At 46.2% G+C, this 22605-nt stretch overlaps 2 long non-coding RNA genes across 2 annotated transcripts; one reads left to right on the top strand and one right to left on the bottom strand.

The window, feature by feature from the left end:
- Window positions 1–490: 490 nt before the first annotated feature.
- On the top strand, window positions 491–12733 carry LOC127344067 (uncharacterized). The gene is made up of 3 exons (XR_007877727.2): window positions 491–2957; window positions 3056–3165; window positions 12522–12733. It is a non-coding gene; the product is annotated as an uncharacterized lncRNA (long non-coding RNA).
- LOC139837653 (uncharacterized) lies at window positions 4322–6746 on the bottom strand. Its single transcript, XR_011754245.1, has 3 exons — window positions 6398–6746; window positions 5250–5354; window positions 4322–4455 (listed from the first exon to the last, which is right to left on the bottom strand). It is a non-coding gene; the product is annotated as an uncharacterized lncRNA (long non-coding RNA).
- Window positions 12734–22605: the final 9872 nt, after the last annotated feature.

Here is a 22605-nt window from a genome sequence, read left to right as displayed (position 1 = left end):
GAAATGATCCTCGAAATTCTTTGAAGAGTTCAAACTATGAAACTTAAGTATAAAGACAAATAACCAATTATTCTGAGGTTATATTAAAATAAATTACCTGATCAACTCAGTTAATGCTACTCTTTTTGCATATCTTTTAGAGGGAGGGAGCTACCCTGGGTTCACACCTCATCGGCTGAGCAGTGTTTTGTGCTGTTCATATCAATTTAGTATTTCTGGTAGCAGCTGGTTACTTTCTGTGTGTTGTTTAGGTGGATGGTCATCATTAATCAGATATTTATTTGGGCAGTGACACTTCTCTATCTATCCGAGCAATGGAAGTGTTTTCTCAATTCTCTGATACCTAATGAGGTGTGTTTTTGTCCAGACATTCTGGAGTGCAATTTATTTTCAAAAAAAAAATAACACCTGCCTTTGTCATGCATTAAAGATCATTGTGAACTATGAAAATACATCAGACATCTTGGTTATTCACGCCTTCTACAGGTCACTTTTCCTGATCTTGATGTACACAGCTTACTGAAGCGTCATTTGTAGCTATGAGAACATATCAAACATTTTATCCTTAAGGCCGTTCAGAGGTAAGTTTCCTGACCTACAATGTCCAAAGCTTGTGATTTAACAGTTTCCCTATCTCTGGTAGTTAATCATATCTAGTTACTGTCATATATGAATTGAGCCTTTTCGGTTCATTTGGGAACTTGTCACTCTCAATTTCATTGTTGAAGGTTAACATGTCGGAAGCCAACAACACGACTCTAATACTCCCAAAAGATTAACAATGCCCAGAGCATAACCTGGTACTACAATCTCCAAATCACAAGGATATTTTATTCCCTTTTTTTAGTTTTTTTAGCAGAGCTTTATTCTCTCTTTAGTGGTCCAGTGATGACGATGTTACAGTGTGTGTTGCTTTCTCTGCTCTCTGGTAGGTTGATTGCAAATCTGCATGCGAGAACACTCGGGGCCATTATCAGCCCCCCTGTCCCGGATAAGTAGCCCTGAACCAATAGGCCCAGCAGATTCTGCATCTGTTCAGCTATTTCAATGTCACGGACCATATTTTGCATACAAAAGCTTCTTTTGCATCTAAGACATTTTAAATGTCCCGGGATTTGCTCGATCCTCTTGTTTGCACATGTTTTCTCCAATCTCCATCTTCCTCTTCTTATATTGGTGCAGAGTCTTCTTCTTAGGAAGCTCCCAAACCGCCTTTGTAATCCACTCCTGAGCAAACTCATTCCCAGCATCATGAGGGATTCCTTTCAGGCTATAGTCGAATTTTGAATCCAAATCTGACCATGCAATATTCTTCAGGTTCCACAGCATGGACTTGTCATGTGAGTATCAGCCAAATGCATTTTACTGACTTCCGTCAAGGCAGGTGTGAACTCCAGCTTTTCCTTACTGACTAGCTTCCAAATCGCAAAAAAAGATGCTATCCCATCCTTCACGGAGCCAGTAGTCATGATCCAGGCTCCAGGGATGTGCTCTTTGTAAGCAGTGTAAGCTAAATACGGAGTCAGTTTGGGATATCTGGTCGTCATCATCAGTGCTTCGTCAGCTCCTCTAGTTTCCATCTCTGTCCACTCGTCTGATCCTTGATTCCCAATATAATATTTTAGCCAGTGGAGTTTTTCTGACATTATTTGAGGACGAGGTGGGGAAGTAAAATTATTTGATGATGATGTTCCTTGGCTTTTATTTGTCGCACTGATGTAAGCCAAATTTCATCATGGCCTGGTTTACCAAATTTCTTCTCTTGTTCTTATAGAACAAAAAAAGTGCAAGTTAATGTAGTGCTTAACTGCTTACACTGGTTGAATAAGGTATTGCTTTATCTAGCCCTGTGCTGTAATACCTATTGAAAATTTTCCATCCATTTTACGTAGATGAGATCCAGGAAGTCCTTATTGTTACTACACATTATCTAGCTTGGTGCTAGTCTTCCTGTTCCATCGAAAAATTGATTTTATGAATCTAATATTTTGTGTTTGGAATTATTTCTCAAATGCTGTGTATTTTATGACTATTTTCATTTTTCACCCTTGATGATTCAACTGTTAGCTCTGCGTCGAAGATAAACTATACCTTCCAATTTGTCCATTCCGGTTTTTGATCTAGTATTTTCTCTTTGAAGCATGAACAATGCAAATGGTATGACATACAACAAGTTAAGGCTTTGATAGAAGTTTCTTAGGTTACTGGTTTGCTAAGTAGAGGTGGATTAGTTGTAGCTCCATCCAGAATGGATTCATGGCACTGTCAAGTACTATTTTCGTTGCTGTAGTGAGCTTTGTCTTTTTATTTTCCCTTTTATGAACTGATCGCCATAATTGATTAGATAACGAGCCACTAGAGTTGTAAATCAAACAAGCTCGAATCATATGAATTAGGATAGTAGGTGAACTACCTTGTTCTCACATTTGGATTCTTGCTTCCTACAAAGATGGTAGGAGTGGCATTTCCTTAATTGTGAGAATATGTTCATAATGTACTGTAGCATTTATCTATCTACTTATATTTGAGTAAAGGTTGTGTTTACTGTGATGAATTCGACCTTCAGTATGACAAGTATGAAACTTACTATGAAGTCAAATAACCAATTATTCTGAGGTTATATTAAAATAAATTACCTGATCATCTCAGTTACTGTTACTCTTGTGCATAACTTTTAGAGGGAGCGAGACACACTGGGTTCAATGCTTGGTGGTGGACCGGTTGACTTCCACACCTCATCGGCTGAGAAGTGCTTTGTGCTGTCCACTTGTTCATCTCAAATTTAGTATTTCTGGTAGCAGATGGTTGCTTTCTGTGTACTGTTCAGGTAGATAGTCATCATTTATCAGACATTATTTGTGCAGTGCCACTTCTCTATCTCTCCGAGCAATGGCAGTGTTTTCTCAATTCCTCTCATACCTAATGAGGTGTCGCCATCCAGATATTCTGGAGTGCAGGTTATCTTCATTTTATTTTCATCTGGTTTGTCATCCATGAAAGATCGTTGTGAACTAGGAAAATACATCAGACATCTTATTATTCAGGCCTTTTGCAGGTCAGTTTTCCTGATCTTGCTGTACAAAGCTCACTGCTTAATGGAGCATCAATTGTAACCATGAGAACATATAATGATATAAAACATTTTGTCCTTCAGGCCATTCAGAGGTAAGTTTCCTGTCTTGCAATGTTCAAACCTTGTGATTTATCTGTGGTAGCTAATCATATCTAGTTGCTGTCTTCTTTATCTGTGGTAGCTAATCATATCTAGTTGCTGTCATATGTAAATTAAGCCTTTTCGCTTCATTTTGGGAACTTGTCCCTCCCAGTTTCATTGTTGAAGGTGTCAACTTAACGTGTTGGAAGCCAACAACACTACTCTAATATCCCCTAAAGATTAACAACACCCAGAACATAACTCGGTAGTACAATCTCCATATAACAAGGGCATTTTATTCCCTTTTTAGTTTTTTTAACAGAAGTAGTGGTGCAGTGTTGATGATGTTACGGAGTGTTGCTTTCTCTGCTCTCTGATAGGTTGATTGCATATATGCATGCGTCCCCGATAAATAGCCCTGAACCAATCGGCCAGCAGGCTCTGCATCTGTTCAGCTATTTCGATGTCCGGGACCATATTTTGCACGCAAGCTTCTTTTGCATCTAAAGACATTTTAAATGCCTACACATTGGTCACAGATCTTGCTTAGTGCAAGTGCTCAACGGTTCCACTGTTGGTTTGGCCTGCCTGTGAATGAACATTTGAGAGATGCAGTGATAGTGCAGACTGTAGAGCGTTGATGTCATTCAGCCCAGGCTCTGCTCTTTAAAACTCCAGCATTGTCTTTTTTGATGCAAAATATGCAAGCTCGACTCACTCCATCACTCCACCAGCTACCGTGAAACATCCTTTTTTGAGAGATTTTTTTACACAACGGGCTTTCCATTAGGTCAACAACATGTGCAACCACTGGATATGCAGAGACCATTACATTATGCATAGTACTTAGGCTTTGTTTACTCCTAGGGTATTTCCATCCCCTAGAGGTTTGGGGATGAGAGGGGATTGGGTGAAAACCCCCCTTTCACCCAATCCCCATTTTCTCCCTAATTTTCCCTCATGTCTCCACACCCTCCCCCACAGTCTCTAGTTACTTTGTTTCTGGGGATGAGAGGGAATATGACAGGATTGTGATCAGATGATAAAAACTCAACTTTTGTATCCCAAGACGTGATAATGGACACTCAATAAATTAAAAACTCCGTCTTTAACATAAACTCAGTGTCATGCAATTTTCTCAAATAAGAACACACATAGATAAATGCTCGACCCAACACATCCAACACATAGCAACCGCCGCCATAAACTCAATGTCATGCAGTTTGACAGAACATTAGAAGTCATGGTGCGCTCGTCGCCCAAAGCCAGAAACCACGTCGCCGAAGCAAGAGGATCTCCAGCTAGAAATACACGCAGAGGTAAAATTTAGTACTGATACATCGCTTATAGATACTTCAAAAGTATACTAACTGCAACTAGAGAGCATTGGTGCATTACTGTTCATTTAAAAGTAGTTCCAGATGCGGAGGATTGGTGCATTACTATACAGAATTTATGCGCATTTTTAGAATATCGAATGATATGTAGGCTTGGAGCAAAGACACAACCAGAGAACCTACATTAGCAGGATTAGTGTTGGCATGATAATTATAAGATGGTACATCATAACTTAACAGAGCTAGACATCATCTATGTGCTTCTAGTTCTAGGTCTCAAAATAGGAAATGGAAAAAATAACATCTACTCTATCAGGTTACCAAACTGGAGAACAAAGGCTTTCTTACTGTAAATGATTAACTTCAACAGTTTCAAAAGTAGCATCTACTTCATGTTACTTTACCAGGATACCAACTATAACATGATAGAACAGTTAGGTAACCTCATAAGTAACATACTTATGATGCCTCAGAATCATAATCAAGCACTAGAGGGAGCACGATCTTGCAGAAATTAAATCTTGTAAAGCAGAATACTAGAAAACAGAATGCAAATGCAAATTAATTTGGAGCTAATATCTAAGAGCTAAGAGCTAGCAGGTAGCACAAAAACATATGATTACCAAACTATACAAGATTACCAAACTGGAGAACAAATGCCCTCTACTCGAAATGACTGTGGTATATTGGTATTGCAGTGAAATATAGGTATTTCAGTGACTAGACTTGAAAAGGAATTTGCAGAACAGAAGTGTTACCTCAAGTCACAATTCTTGCAGCTCACCCCGGAGCCACATGATAGCCGACTCCTCGTCTTCAGCAACCCAAGTGAGGAAGGTCTCACGGTTTTAAAGACGACAATTCTTGCAACACATTATTTTTTATTAAAAAATACATAGAGACTACAATCAAGAATAAAACATCTAGTAAGGTTAATTGTATCATATATTCTTACAAATAAAGTGCAAGCAGAAAGTGCAGCTAGGCATATATTGTCTCCACTATTTTTATTAATAGCCAACAGAACATAAAATAGATGAAAATAAAACTACACAGGCTCAGCAACTATGGCATCTATATCTAGAGCCTTGCTCGGACCCGCAAAACCGTGTGACGAATCGTCAATTTGAGCAAGAACTAAACTCTTAACTGAAAAATATATTTTGCACATAACTATTTGATCATAGTATCATGGATTCGAACAAGTACTTCACTAAATTTTTACTGGACACATAATTTACTTACAAATTTTCTATTTATCAAGCGTTAATCAAACATGAGTGTACCATATACTTTCTAAAGCAGCTTCATAGTAAAATTTCTGAAACCAATCAGAGAAAAAACTAACACAAAATCTGTGCGATGATTAATGACTAATGAAGTGTTGGTTACACAAAGATTGAAATCCTCATTTCCGTGTCCATGTTGGTGTTGGTGTCTCAAAGCAAATATGAAGCCTAGGAGTATAAAGATCTATGCAATCTGAAGCGAACTGTATATGGATTCTGGTGAGCTAGCTGAGTAGAAAGTCCTATGGATTCTAGTGAGCTAGCTGCGCGAACTTCATTTCTTATAGAAGGACGATATCAGCTGGGAAAACAGACTCGTGCCCCGTCCTCTCCCGGCTCCTCCGTGGCTTCAAGCCTGCGCAACTGCCCATGCCTAGCTCCTACCAGCGAGCTCATGCACCGCTGCTACCGGCGGCTTGTCCAGGGAGCCGGCCGCTGACCCACCTCGCCCGTGGGTGGAAGCACGAACCGCGGATGGTCACCATGGCTGGACTCCTCGCCTACTCCACGGTGCTATTGCGAGGTGGCTCCAGATCCGAGCTCCGATGCAGATGACGGCGGCAACGACAATGAAAACCTAGCAGGGAGGGGAAAAGGGACGAGATGCGAGGACTCACCGGGGACCAGTCGCCGGAGGAGGATCTCGTCGACGCCGATTTGCTCCTTCTTTCCACGCCACCGTCTTCTTTCACGCCGCCGTCGGCTCCTGGCGCCACCGGTCGCGTCCCTCTCTACCTTTCCACGAGAAGAAACACGAGGGTACCCTCGTGGGTGAGGATACCCGAGGGTGAAGCTTAACGGGTCGAAAAGTTCGGGGATGGGCCGGAAATTTCCCCAGAAATACATGAGAAGTAAACGGGCCGTTCGGGAAATTTTCCCTCCCAGCCCCAAAAAAACCAGAGAAGTAAACATGGTCTAACTTGCTTCCGTGTGCACGTCGTCGCCCGTCCTCCTTCCCTCGATTGCTCCACCAAGCTTGTTCCTTGCATCGCAGCCGCAGCCGCCGTCCTCCTCCAGAGAAGGACCGGTGATCCGAGATGCTGCACGAGAAGACCATTCAATACGATCATCCGGACGGCACGGGCATCGGCGCCGATACCGGTTCAGGACAGTGGACGGGAGAGAATAAGCCCAAGCACCTCGGCTAATCTCCTCTGACGGTTTCCGGCGAGGTGTATACCAGCTCATCATTCTCTCCTGCCCAGGGGGTTCAAGAAGACCCTTCAACACGATTGCTGAGACGGATATGTAAGACTTGGACATCAGCCTTGAGGCCATAATTGATATCAAGACGGCTCTGAAGAGCAAGGATACCGTCCTAAGACGCGGCACCCTCGACGACGAGTCGCAGCGCCATGTCTACGAGCATCTCGTGCTCTACCGCCTCAGAGCTCACAAGCTGTCGACAAGGAGAGAGTCGTCAGACAATAAGCTGGATTACGATGACGAGACGCTGAGAAAGGAGCTACCTGGTTTTCTTGGCACCGTGTCATTATTTCGGCTCCACATCTACGTGCGCCGTTACTTTGAACATCTTGAGAAGGATGAAGATGGGCCCGTAGATTGGTGCTTCGACCCTGAATTCTCCAAGCTCAAGCACTTATCCAACTACCACCGGCTTGTTGTGGCAAACCGTGGCGGCGTTGAATACCTACGCTGGGAGGACTACCGCTCGAATTTCAGTACCTATGAAATGGACAAAGACTATGTCACCTTCTGTGACGAAATGTCAGAACAGCTCCAGTGGCTAAAACATTATATCGGGGATCAAGGATCGTATGGGTGGACAGAGATGGAAACCAGAGGCGCTGAGCAAGCGCTGATGATGACCACCAAATATCCCCAACTGACTCTTGATTTAGTTCACACTGCCTACAGGGAGCACATCTGGAGCCTGGATTGTGACTACCGGGTCCGTGAAGGATGGGATGTCATCTTCTTCGCGATCTGGAAGCTAGCCAGCAAGGAAAGGCTGGAGTTCGCACAGGCCTTGGCTGAAGTCAGCAAGATGGGGTTGATTGCCGCTCGACATGACGAGACCATGCTGTGGAACCTGCAGAATATTGCATGGTCAGGCTTGGAACCAAAATATGATTCTTGCGTGAAAGGCATTCCTCGTGATGCCGGGAATGAGTTTGCTCAGGAGTGGATTACAAAGGCGGTTTGGGAGCTTCCGAAGAAGAAGACTCTGCACCAGTACAAGAAGAGGAAGATGGAGATTGCACAAAACATCAGACTTGAAGGCCAATGTGTTTCAAATGGACACTGAGGTAGGGCGGCTGGTCGAAAACGTCGACCCAGTCTCATTTCTACCCACTAAGGCCTTGTTTACTTCTCTGGTTTTTTTGGGGGATGGGAGGGGAAATTTCCGGCCCATGACCAAATCCCAAAACTTCCCGAATGGCACGTTTACTTCTCATGTATTTCTGGGGAAATTTCCGGCCCATCCCCGAACTTTCCGACCCGCTAAGCTTCACCCTCGGGTATCCTCACCCACGAGGGTACCCTCGTGTTTCTTCTCGTGGAAAGGGAGAGAGGGACGCGACTGGTGGCGCCAGGAGCCGACGACGGCGTGAAAGGAGACAGCAGCGTGGAAAGAAGGAGCAAATCGGCGTCGACGAGATCCTCCTCCGGCGACTGGTCCCCGGTGAGTCCTCGCATCTCGTCCCTTTTCCCCTCCCTGCTAGGGTATCTTTGTCGTTGCCGCCGTCGTCTGCATCGGAGCTCGGATCTGGAGCCACCTCGCAGTAGCACCGTGGAGTAGGCGAGGAGTCCAGCCATGGTGACCCTCCGCGGTTCGTGCTTCCACCCACGGGCGAGGTGGGTCGGCGGCCGGCTCCCTGGACAGGCCGCCGGTAGCAGCGGTGCATGAGCTTGCTGGTAGGAGCTAGGCATGGGCGTCTGCGCAGGCTTGTAGCCACGGAGGAGCCGGGAGAGGACGGAGCGCGAGTCTGTTTTCCCAGCTGATATCGTCCTTCTCTGTCTGTCTATCTCAGAGGAAGAAGAAATGAAGTTCGCGCCACTAGAATCCATAGGACTTTCTACTCAGCTAGCTCACCAGAACAGTTCGTTTCAGATTGCATAGATCTTTATACTCTGAGGCTTCATATTTGCTTTGAGAGACCAACACCAACATGAAGGGAAATGAGGATTTCAAGCTTTTTGTAACCAACACTTCATTAGTCATTAATCATCGCACAGATTTTGTGTTAGTTTTTTCTCTGTTTGGTTTCAGAAATTTTACTATGAAGCTGCTTTAGAAAGTATATGGTACACTCATGTTTGATTACCGCTTGATAAATATAAAATTTGTAAGTAAATTATGTGTCTAGTAAAAATTTAGTGAAGTACTTATTCGAATCCATGATACTATGATCAAATAGTTGTGTGCAAAATATCTTTTCCAGTTAAGAGTTTAGTTCTAGTTCAAATTGACGAGTTTAGTTCTAGTTCAAATTGACGATTCGTCACAGAGTTTTGCGGGTCCGAGCAAGGCTCTAGATTTAGATGGCACAATTGCTGAACCCTGTGTAGTTTTATTTTCATCTGTTTTATATTCTGTTGGCTATTAATAAAAATAGTGGAGACTAGTTTTACCTAGTTGCTTCTAGCTGCACTTTCTGCTTGCACTTTATTTGTAATAATGTATGATACAATTAACATTACTAGATGTTTTATTCTTGATTGTAGTCTATATGTATCTTTTAATAAAAAATAATGTGTTGCAAGAATTGTCGTCTTTTTAAACCGTGAGACCTTCCTCAGTTGGGTTGCTGAAGACTAGGAGTCGGCTATCATGTGGCTCCGAGGTGAGTTGCGAGAATTGTGACTTAAGGTAACATCTGTTCTGCAAATTCCTTTTCAAGTCTAGTCACTGAAATACCTATATTTCACTGCAATACCAATATACGGGAAATACATTTGTACACCCAAGCATGAGTGTGGATGTTTCAACAGCCGTTGGATTCTTTGAGATTCGGATAAGATGTGAGGTGAGAGAAATCATTTTACATTATTTCCTTCAATTTTGCAAAGCTCGTAGGTCCCAAACAGAGGCAAAAAGCCTCAGGACACGGCTTTTGGCACCAGGAATCCCGGATGCAGGACGCACCGTACGCTCCTGCGTCTCCTCTGTTTCCCTGCCCGTCTCGTACACCTTCCTTGCGCGCCTCCATTTGCTGCACCATGTCACAGTCTACTATTTGCAGCCGCGATGCAGCACCGGCGGCGGATGTGGCGGCGGATGCGGATCGTCCTCCACGGGCACACCTCGAGCCGCTGAGCATGGCGTCCAGGAGGATGGCAGCGGCGCCAACGCACCGTCCGCGGCGAGCGCGCATCGAAAGATGTCCGGGTCGATGATCTTGGCCTCGGTGCTGGGCGACAGCAGCCCGGCCATCTCGTGCCGATGTCTTTCTCCGGCCGTGTCCGTGGACGCGCCGCTCTTTGTTAGCCCGTACCTGATCTCCACCTGCGGTAGCTGCCTCGGGTGCACGACCATGGCGATCAAGATCGGCGGACCCAGCGGCAAGTAGGTGACATCGTAGGCGCTGATGTAGCTCAGAGGATCTCGGGCAACTCGAACTTTGGAGACGGCTTCAGGTGCGCGATCATGACGACCGGCCTCCGACGACCGTCCAACTCTGACGACGGCTGCGGCAACATCATAGGGCGCCGACAGCCACCGGGGGAGGTGAAGCTCTCCTGTCTTCTTAACTTCACCAACGGCCTATCGTTGTGCTGCGGCGGCTGAGCCGGTGCCCGCCGGGAGGATGGACGTGCAGGTCCGCTCTGCGTGAAGTTCAGGTGTGCGTGCGTGCGGCCACCACCACCAACAGTGAGCAACTCCGTCGCTGACGTGAAGTCCAGGTGCGCGTGCGTGTGGCCGACGACGGCGAGCAGCTCGGCAGCTGACGTGAAGTCCATCCGCGTGCGTGTAGTCGTCGACGGCAAGCATCTCGGCCGGCGACGCGAAGGCCAGGTACGTGTACGTGCGGCCGTCGACATCGAGCAGCTCGGCCAGCTCCTTAAGATTCTCTAAATTTCTGTTCTGAACTTGATCACCAGCTCGACGTAGTAGCGCACGAGATGGGCCAATATCCATGTATTTCTCTTGCAGCCATGGGGCGAATTAAAGAGAAGGCAAACCCAAAACAAGACCGAATCACAAAACTGAGGGAACCCAAATCCAGATCGAATGCAAGCAAAGGGAACTCCTTAGATTTGTTTTTATTTTTCTGCAGGCCTAGCAATCCAGATCGTAGTAATCTTTTCTGGCATGGGGAAATTTTGCAAGCGCAGAGTAACTGCCGCGGTGAAATTGGGTTGGAGAGGTCTTCCTCGAGGCTGCGGGACTGATTCCATGCGGAGGTGGAGCCGCGCCGGCCGCACGGCGGAGAGGACGGGAGGCGGACTGGATGCACCGCCCAGCAGCCGCGCCGGCGGCTAAAAAAAGGCGGCGTGGCTCGGCCCGCGAGCGGGGAAATTCGGGGGTGGATAGAGAAAACTTGATTCTCGCCGGCGACAAGGAGTAATGGCTGGCGATGGCGACGACGCAAGGCCGACGTGCACGGCGACGGCGTACTGTACCTGCGCGTCGGCGGTGCGGTGCGGCCGACTCGCTGGCGACGGCGCACGGCGGCGGACGGCGACGGTGAAGGCGTGCTCTACCTGCGCGTCGGTGTCGCGGTGTGCCAGGCTCGCACGACGAACGGCGTGCTTTACCTGCGCGTCGGCCGCGTGGTGTGGGCGGCGGAGGCTACATCACGAGGAAAAACAGGTCAGAGAGGTTGGGGATGGAGAACCGCACCCTACTACTACTGTACTTCTGGACAGAATCAACATAGGCGTGTCTGCTGCTATATCCGACACGAACAGCCGCGGCCCATGTGGCGCGGCGAAAAGCGAGGAGAAAAGAATGCAGCGATGTGATGGAGAAATAGAGAAATGGAGGAAAATGTTCCATCGAACCTGCATTTGCACGAATCTCCAACACCAAATAAACGGCAAGGAGTACACCCACACCCATGCTTGGGTGTACAAAATCCACACTCACCAATATACCACATAGTTATTTTCAGTAGGGGGCATTTGTTCTCCAGTTTGGTAATCTTGTATAGTTTGATAACCATATGTTTTTGTGCTGACTGCTAGCTTAGCTCTTAGATATTAGCTCCAAATTAATTTGCATTTTGTTTTTTAGTAGTCTGCTTTACAAGATTTAATTTCTGCAAGATCGTGCTCCCTGTAGTGCTTGATCGTGCTCCCTAACTGTTCTATCATGTTATAGTTGGTATTCTGGTAGAGTAACATGAATTAGATGTTACTTTTGAAACTGTTGAAGTTAATCATTTATAATAAGGGAGCCTTTGTTCTCCGGTTTGGTAACCTGACAGAGTAGATGTTATTTTTTCCATTTCCTATTTTGAGACCTAGAACTGGAAGCACATAGATGATGCCTAGCTCTGTTAAGTTATGATGTACCATCTTATAATTAGCATGCCAAAACTAATCCTGCTAATGTAGGTTCTCTGTTTGTGTCTTTGTCCCAAGTGTACATATCATGTCGATGTTCTAAAAATGCACATGAATTTTGAATAGTAATGCACCAATCCTCGGCATCTGAAACTACTTTTAAATGAACAGTAATGCACCAATGCTCCCTAGTTGCAGTTAGTATACATTTGAAGTATCTATAAGCGATGTATCAGTACTAAATTTTACCTCTGCGTGTATTTCTAGCTGGATGTCCTCTGGCTGCGGCGACGTGGTTTCTGGCTTTGGGCGGCGAGCGCACCATGACTTCTAATATTCTGTCAAGCTGCATGACATTGAGTTTATGGTGGCGGTTGCTCATGTGTTTGATGTGTTGGGTCGAGCATTTATCTATGTGTGTTCTTATTTGAGAAAATTGCATGACACTGAGTTTATGTTAAAGACGGAGTTTTTAATTTATTGAGTATCCATTATCACGTCCTGGGATATAAAGGTTGAGTTTTTATTATCTGATCCCAATCCTGTCATATCCCCTCTTGTCCCCAGAAACAAAGTAACTTGAGGCGGTGGAGGAGGGTGTGGGGAAATAAGGGGAAAAATGGGAATTGGGTGAAAGGGGGGTTTTCACCCAATCCCCTCTCATCCCCAAACCTCTAAGGGATGGAAATACCCTAGGAGTAAATAAGGCTTTAGAATTGGGGGCATTCTTTTCTTTTGGCACGCGCCGGCTGATCCAAGTTTGTTCTGGGCGGTTGGAGAGCCGTACGGTCTGGGCGTTCGTTTAGTCCTTCTCTTCTTTCCGGGCTTTCTCCAACTTCCAGAACCGAACATGCCAGCCTCCCTCCAGGCTCCAGCGCTACCCGCCTGAAGAAACTAATCCAGCGTCAAGAAATTAGTATTCCAGCATCAGAGAGAAAATCAGAGAGAAATCCGATTTCCATCGGTACACACAACGTGTCTTGCCAACAAACCGAGAAAATCCTTACCCTAAAAAAACCTAGAAAATCCTTCCAACAAAAATCACCGACGAAAAGAAACATTGAGAAATTTTCATCAATAATTGTGCAATAACTCTATGCAATGGACCCGAAAAACATTTCCAACAAAAAAACACCAATGAATCCAACATTAAGAAAATTCTTATGTAGCATCAACGAAAAAAAAATCTATTTCATCAATACTTAGGTAGCATATCTTTTCAACAGAATCCAAAAAACTTCCAAGAAAAAGCACCAACAAATCCAATATTTGAAAATTCTTAGTATGTAGCATCAATGGCTCTCCTCCCGAGTCGCCTCCCCCGGGCGGCTCCGGAGGATCCCTCCTTCCCCACCCTAAGAGCCTCACCTCTCCTTCCTCTCCCGGTCGCCGACGCGGGCGGTGATGGTGGCGCCTACCCGTTCGGTGCGGTGGTGGGCAGGGGAGGTGGTTTTCTCGGCCGCTGTTCAGGGGAGTTGGTCGGCGGCGCAGCTGGCGTGGCCGGGGCCTGAGCGCCTCCACCGGATCGGCGACAAGGGGTGGTGCGCCGTCGGCGCCCTTCGCGCGGTGGTGCTCTGGGCCGCCTCGATCCAATCTAGGGTTTCGGCCAAGATCTGGACCGGGTGAGCCTAGGCAGGTGCATTCCTGGTGTTGGTCCTTGCCACACCATCGGGTCGTGCTGGACTGCCCTCTCCATGTCTTCTGATCTAGTTGGTAGTTGACCGGCGACGAGGGGGTTGCTAGTCTTGCCAATAATGGTGGTGGTCCTCGGATTCCTCTCGCGCCAAGTGAAGATCGGTCGGAAGCTTCTTCCCGCCGGGTTGGTTGGATTGTCGTGTTCCGAAAGGCCCTGCTGGCGAAATTCATTGTGCGATCAATGCCCGAAGATTGTTGGATTGTGTGTTTTCGGTCGTGCACCCATGTTTTTTATCTAACCGTTTGGTTTCATAGGAGCGCTTTGAAGCTCTGTTGGTTGTTAGTATCATTGAGCTCGTTTTCTTTCCATGGTGCTGGGGGAGAAGATCATGAAAGCCAAGACCAGTGGAAGAGCAATGGTGATTAGATCTTGGTGGTGAGTTGGAATTGGCTTAGTGCTTCGTGACTTCAAATAACGACTTGTATGCGGGGGCGACTGCATAGGAGAAGTTCAGAGTTTCATCTTTCAGGGTGAAAATCCAAGGTTTGGCCTTAATTGGTTGTGCCCGACAATGTTCTTGTTGAAGGCATTGTTTTGAGAGTGAGGATAAACCTAAGATCTATGATCGAGCGACAACAACGTTTGTGCACTGTTTTCTTCTTGGAGGCGTCGCTCAAACTGTTTCCTTGGAGGCGTCGCTTATGGAAAAGTTGATCTTTTGGTGTTGTCTTATGGAGAAGTTGATCTTTTGATGTTGTCTTGGTGATGCAAGTGTTGCTGTTTCAAGTTTTCGATCTCCGTAGCGGGACATTTCTGACATTTCTTTTTTTGTAATTCTTCTCTATTTTTTTGGCTGTGTCCATCCTTTGTGTCATTAGGGCATGATGTTGTTGCAGAGGTTGAGTGTAATTGGTATCTCCGCGATATTAATATATGCTCTTTATCGAAATTTTTTAGATCAATGAATTCAAATTTTAATAAATACTTAGGAAACAACAAATTCAAAAGTCTTTTTCAGCAAAAAACAACAACGATTCCAACATTTTGGAAATTCTTATGCAGCATCAACGAGAATTCTACTTTTCATAAATAGTAATATATTTTTGCAGTAAATCCAGACAAAAATTCCTAGGGAAAAGTACTAGGAAATCCAACATTAAGAAAAGTTCTTATGCACATGTAGTGAAAGAGACATGAAAGGTCCGGATCACATCACATCATTTGTAACCAACAACAATGCATTTATTTAAAAACATAAACTACAGGTAACCAAACACTGAGGTTGAGTTTCTCCTTCAATGTCAAAACAATGTGGGCAACTAAACTAGTTGCACAACATTGCCCAAACCGCGGGAACAAAACTGAAAAATAGGAAAAACTCTTTTTTTGACATAGGAAATAAATTAATATCATGGAGATACCAATTACATCTAGCCTATGCACCAACAAAATATCGAAAAACAAAATATCGAAAAGATATTACAATGCACATAACTAAAAAGCAAAAAAAGAAGAAGAAAAAAAAAAGCCTCACCACAGTGATCAATTTCTTGCATCTGTAGCGTAAATCACCGCCAAAGGCAGCATTCAGAGTCCACATTCCCCAAAAGTGACTCCTCGGACAACTCAAGAGTCGCCATTGCCTAATCATAGATTTTAGGTTTTGACCTGGAAGAAAGTTCGCGCTCTTAAAATAATGCTTTTAACAAGGACAAAAAAATTAATTAAAGTCAGATTATAGGTTTAGAGACAATACTTCGTACTCCTCCAGTGCTGCCCTTCCCACTTGATGAAACGGCTACTACAAGTCACGAATCACCAGCCTCACAAGTAACATGTATGGAATGGACGAGGATATCACCCCGTAATGCATGGGCAAAAACCTATGAAGCAAATTCTTCATCGCCTTTAGCCCTTTATGACCCCTCTACCATTATTGGTCCGCAAATCACAGCCGCCATGACATTATCCGCTACTGTATACCCATAGAAATAGAAACAGTAGGCTCGCACGCCGCCGGTCAGAGCAGCATAACGCCTTCACGCCAGCAGCACTCCATGAGCATGGTCGACTAGCCTAGATCGGTCCCTGACCTGCCACCAGCCCCGCCGGAAGATCACACTGCAGGAGCGGCGCGCCGCCCGTCTCCATCTCGCAGCTCCGGCATCAGGCCCTGACCCCCAAAACCGCGCCTTCTTGCACCGCCGCCACTGCCAGTGGAGCACCAAACACACCCCAGGGTTTCTCATTTTTTCCGAGAGTCACAATGCCATCAGGAACCAACCAATACTCATTTCAGTTAGGCAGGGCAATGAAGCAAGTAAACAAAGATGGCTAGGCTCTTAGGCCTTTTTTTTCATATCATACAAAAAAATTGGCTAGGCCTAGGCTATACTCCTAAGACTAGTCATAGTGGGGAGTAACATAGAGTAGTAACATGGTGTATGTTACTACCCTATGTTACTACCTTCATGGTGGGTAGTTACATATATGTGGTGTCATACATGCCATATTTATTAGATTGTAGACTCATTTTGTCTTGAGAAGTGTGATGTTATGGTAACATAGCTAGTTACCACTCCATTCTCTTTCTTCATTTATTGACATGCCATGTCACCAAAATGTTTTGGGGTGTGTGATGTTACTATCTATGTTACTCCCACTATGAGCAGTCTAAGTCCTAACCCACTAATTTGTCAAGGTGTGCCAAACTAGACACCGACGTGATTAGCGCGCGATGCGGACCAACACATGGAATTGTAGGCGGGCGTCCATGCGTGAGCGCAGTCAATGCGTCTGAATGCGAGTTCATGGTCAAAGGAACAGAGATTAGTGTCATGCCAAGAAGTTAGCGCCTGTCCTGAAGATCCTTGGGATGGCTAATCGGGATTAAACTTCAGTGATACTGAAGGCGAGATCTGGAGTTCCATACGATTGTCACGGTGCTAGTTGGGGCCCAAGGGCGTGCTAGGAGTGACATCGAGTAAACCAGAGCAGGATAAAAATCTAAGATCTGACCTTACTTAGTTGACCTTAATTAGTTGTGTCTAACAATATCTGAAGGCATTATTTTGATAGCGGAAATTATCTTCAGGGTGAAAACCTAAAATCTTTTGATCTGACGATGACGATTATGCACCGTTCTCTTCTTGAAGGCATCGCTTTTGGAGAGGCTGGAGTTCAGGTGTTGTCTTGGTGATGGTTGTATTATTGATGCTAGAGCTAACATACCGTAGCAAGACCTTTATTTTCTTAGTTTTATTTTTCTTGTTACGTCATCCGTACTACCATTACTGTATTACGTTGTTGCAGATGCTGGATGTAATCGTTTCTCTCAATATTAATATATTCTCTTTATCGAAAGGGATAAGTTTATAGGTTTGGGGACTTAATCAAGCTCATCAGCATGTTTGAAGGCTGTTAGTGCAATTCACCGTATCTGCGATTCTAGAACCTCGAATTAGGGTTGTAAGAGGATGTCTCATAATCTGGCCAAAGTATGGGGTAGTCTAAACTTTTCTAAAAAAAAAAGACGGTTCAACTAACCTAACTAAATTTAACTAGGAAGCGAGCTGGATCGGGCCTTCTCATCCCTCATCATCTCCACCAGCAGCCCAAGAGCGTCCCCAATATTTGTATTGGGATGCCGGTCACATTTTGGGTTCACATTAGCAATATTGGGGATGCCGGTCACATTTTGGGTTCACATTAGCGCGTCCAATAATGTGCCGGCTAGATCTGGAGCCTAATACAAGCGTCGTTAACCCCGTGTCGGACCCTTTCCACATGGTGTTGGATGGGCACGACGTCGCCTCGCGCCACGTCGAATGTAGTCGGTGGGACCAGCATGGCAGTGGCTCAAACATCGCTTTTCTATTAATGAGCCACCTCGGATACCATCGGAGTAGGTTGGCGTTTTTAATGGAAGCACCGGTTCCCTTAGGCGCCGCCTCGAATACCGCCGCCGTAAAAGCGCACACCGGCCTTATCCACCTATTTGTCACGCTCCCGGATCACCTCCGCCATAGTCGCCTCCAAACTTGCCGCATTCGCTTCCATACTCACTGCGCTCGTGTCCACGCTCACCGTGCCCTGGCTCGCCACCACCTACTCTATGCTGGGCCGCAACGACCGCACACCGCCAGCGCCCAGCCTGAGCAGGAGGAGTTCGGTATGGATGGATTCCTGACGACTCCGAGTTGGGTGCAATGAGGCGCTCGTAGCGGCCACGGAGTCCAAGATCGCAGAGGAGGCACAGTGGCTCGCGGAGGAGGAGTTTGTTGGGGACCCAGAGCATGCGGCGATCATGGCCTCCTTGAACTTGGTGCGGGAGTGGAGGATCGAAGCTCATGTCCTCGAGGAGACTAACACCACCATCTTCGAGCGCGTCTCCGAGATCTCGCGCGAATGGGCAGTGACGGAGGAGGTTGGTTGCCTGGCAGCACTCAGTGGCGCGCCGAGGCCGCCGCCCACGAAACAGCGCGGCTCGCCCAGAACGAGGCCTCCCACGAGTGGTGTACGACGCTGAAGGCCCAACGTCGCAGAGACACTCCAGCAAGGCCTACAGCAATGTTGCACCACTAGATGCGTGAAGCAAGAGCGGAGAGGCCAACCCGTTGTGCGCCTCCACCGATGTTGAGTAGGGTAGGATTTACTTATAATTTAGCCATTTTATTCAACTTTATAATATATAATGAAATCTGAAAGAAATTCGCAGTCTTCCCTTTGAAATTGTATCGACCCCTAAAAATTATAGGTAGTAGCCGGTGTGGGAATTCCTACCCAAATTAAGGCTGGTCATAGTGTGAGTAACTTAGACTAGTAACATATGCCATGTTACTAGTCTAGGTTACTCCATGTTACTAGTCTAGGTTACTATCTTCATAGTGGGTAGTAACTTATATTTGGTGTTAGTGTCATGCATTGTACTACCTCCGATTCAAGGAATAAGGCGCCCTCGTTTTACGTGCTTTTTATTTGACCAAGAATTACTTCAAATATATAAAGATTGTTTGTATAAAATTAGCATCATTAGAAAGTGCTTTTCAATACAAATCCAACGGTACTAATTACATATAATATAATCAAGATTATGTTGCTCAATTTTTATAGTCAAAGTTCGTCTTGGAATACGCGTGTGGCTTATTCCTTGGGACGGAGGTAGTATCATTTATTATGTTGTAGACTCATCTTGTCTTGAGGTGTGTGATGTTATGGTAACATATCTAGTTACCATCTTACTCTTTTTTTCATTTATTAGCATGCAATGTCATTAAAATACCTTGAGATGGCTGGCGGTCTAATAAAGCACTGTTGCTATTTAGGAGTTCGCACATGGATGCTCTTATTGTTCCAAGTAAAGGAATATGTAAGTGGGGAGCAACTTAAAGAGAGTTTGTCTCGCTTTTGTCTAGTTTGACAAATTTGGATGGCTAGTTTTCCAATCCAACTTCAAAAATTAGCACCGCCGCCCAAGACCAAACTTTCTTGTTTTCGGATGAAAGCAAACTTTCTTGTTTTTGGATGAAAGCAAAATATCCGTAAATAGGAAACGAACAGCGACGTGCAGCCCCATGTTCCTCGTTTTCTTACGTAGTACAGGGTGCTGCTGCAGCCCAGCTGGTCCATCGCATCGCTCTGATATATACTGTGTCTACAGACGCCTTGACAAAAAAGAGCATTAATGCCGTTCTGGTGCAGATGGCTGGTAGCGATCTAGACGCGAAGAGGATCGCCTGCACCTTTGGCAAATGATGAGATTTTGTTCAGAGGTTCGCAGCGAGTCAGCATGATTTTGAAAACGGAGAGGTCAGAGCATTTGTTCAGTTCAAGGAGGGCCGTCAAACAAATTTTGAAACAAGGAATGGCCGAGTCCATTCAGAATATACTATGCAGAAGTCAGATGGCATTCAAGGGAGCGCCGCGGAGCAGATTTGAAACACGAGGTGGAATCGAATCCATTCAAAGACGACTAAACTAAAGTCAGAGAAACATGTGATACCACCACCAGTCTACAACTACTATACGGAAATTTATAATACAACTCTGCATATGTTTCTGTTCCTTCTTTCATCTGTTGAAGGAACCTGCAGAAACCAGGAAGTTGCATTAACCCTCACGCTTAGATTAGATTATCTCTCCGTTACAAAGAATACGACTATAAATTTAATCAAAAGTTAACATCTTCTAAATTTGATCAATGTTATAGACAAAAAATACGAATATTTACAATACTAAATCGATATTGGTAGATTTACTCTTGAACATATTTTATAATATATTTGTTTCATGTTGTAGATGTACTCTCTCCGTCAAAAATAAGAGAGTCGAATTTGATTACATACATATAAATCAAGGCAAATGGGGTCACCCAATTTCTGAATGGAGAAAATGTATATTTTCTTGGTTGTTTAAACTTTTATTTTTTACTGAATATATAAGCCTTATTCATTAGAGTCGGTATCAACTCATCAATTCATCGATAAAAAGTAAGACCATTGTGGCCCGACGCAAATGGACCAACAAACCTGTGGCGATGCATTCCTAGCCCAAATTTTAGCTGCAAATATGTTACCAAGAACGAGGTGGAATTAATCCATTCGAAGACGACTACGCTAAAGTCAGAGAAACATGTGATACCACCAGACTACAACTACTATACAGAAATTTATAATACAGCTCTGCATATGTATCTGTTATTTTGTAGATGCACTCTCTCTGTCTAGAATAAGCGACTCGAATTTATTTAGGACGCCCGTTTGGTAGGCTGTGAGTACTTTGGCTCGCATCGGCCTAGCAAAAAACGGCCTGTTTGGTTGTCTATAAGTGGTTCGCGTTGTGGTCCAACCGGTTCTCAAAACACCCCTGGGACAGGCCCGGAGGAACATCCGAATCGGCAGTTTCCATCGGGCCTTTCGCGTTGTCGTGTCATTTTGCACGCCCGCCCTGTCCCATCAACCGCCGCCATGGCCTCCTCGCCTCCTCTGCCTCCTCCTCCGCCATCCTCTCCAGCGCCGACGGATCCAGCCGTCCGGCCGGCAGCCACCAGGTCCAACGAGGCGCTCATGCGCCTCGTCCGCGAGTACGAGGCCGGAGGCCGCGACTCGACGGCGCAAATCGATGTCGGCCGCGTGCCGGTGTTGAATCGGTAGTCGCCGTTCGCGAGCACGAGGCCGGCCGGTGTGGCAACCCGGAGCGCCGCCGTCCTGGCTCTTCAAGCCGCCGAGAATCGACCGGCGGATCCGTCGGGGGCGGGGTTTTTGGCCCCCTCCGCACTAGGGTTTTCGACAACGAGGGCGGCCGCAATGGCGGCCGGTGCACCGGGCTCCAGCAGGGAGATGGAGCCCCTACCGGGGTTTGTGTCGACCCCAATGCACGCGCCGATGCAATGGGGCATGCCGCGTCCGCCTGCACCCAATGGCGCGCCTCCCGTCGCGCCGCCGCCAGGGTTCAGCCGGCCTCGTGCTCGTCGGTAGGCGACAACACCATCGGCGCCCCGCTTCCCGACCGCTGCATCGCCCCCGTCGATGAGGACGTACGCTCTGGGTCCGCCTACTCCTCCTCCCGGATTTGGTCCGCGACCTCCTCGAGGACCTACCGGCGCCTGCGCGCGTCCTGTTCCTCCTCTGACTTGTGCAAGTCCATGCTTCTGATTGTCCATGTCATTGCTTGCTTGAGCTTGACATTGCTTCCTTGTGCTTCTGCAGAACTGGCCCTTCCTGGAACTGTTCTCGAAAGGGCCCATACTGGATGCTATCAACTATGTCGTCTGTGTGCAGTTGCGTGATCCCAACGTAGCGTTCATGGAAGCCCACCACCAGATCACAACGCCGAGGCTTCACGCCGGCCATCCTGCTGACCTGGGGCACGCTGCCAGTTAGCGTATGCCGGTGTTTTTCGTGTAGGTGGAAAGCCACGACCTCTGTGTCCTCGCCGTCCCACCGTACATGGAGCAGCCCCTGATCGCCAAGTACAAGCTCAAAAACAATGCCCCCCCCCCCCGATGAAGGTCTGCTTGTACTTGGGCCAGCGTTGCTACTGGAAGGTGCAGCTGCACTGGACAGGGCAGCGTGTCGGGTTCATCAAGTCCTAGAGCGAGTTCTGCTGTAGGATTTTGTTGCACGTCGACGATACGCTCGTCTTCACCCCTCAGGACGACGGCTTCAAGGTCGACGTCTTTAGGAAGGAGACATCCTGCTCCAGCGTCTTCGGCTGCAAGAGGCACCGCGAGGGCCCTTTTGCTGATCCTTGTCGTTAAGGTGCTGCTGCTCCATCGATGCCTCTGTTTATGTCTGATCCTATAGTTGTGCTAGCCTCTAGGAGGCTATTAAACACTTCTTTTGTGCATATCTCACTATTGTGCTGGCCTCTAGGAGGCTATTGAACACTGCTTTTGGACCTAGGTAGTCTGCCCCTGGTTTAGGCAAGCGTCTTACCACTCTGACGCTATATTAGGAACTGTTAAGTACTTTGTTCATTGTGTATAAGTGTTTGTTCTGCTTATGATCGTGTTTGAGCTGTTTGTGTGCCGTTATACGATGGTAAGGTCACCATATTTGGATGTGGTGAGGAGAAGTTGTTGTCAGGGTGCCAAAAATGGCAACCAAACACATGTGTTGTGGCTGAACAGAGATGGAATGCTGTCTCCAGACATCCAAACAATGTGCACTTCTGTTCGGGCTGATGCAGCACAGGCTACCAAACAATGGGCTAAAA

This window comes from Lolium perenne, chromosome 3 (genome assembly GCF_019359855.2).
Source record: "Lolium perenne isolate Kyuss_39 chromosome 3, Kyuss_2.0, whole genome shotgun sequence".
NCBI classification, from domain to species: Eukaryota; Viridiplantae; Streptophyta; class Magnoliopsida; order Poales; family Poaceae; genus Lolium; species Lolium perenne.
The sequence above is the reverse complement of the archived record's forward strand: the minus strand, read 5'-3'. Positions and strand labels throughout refer to the sequence as shown.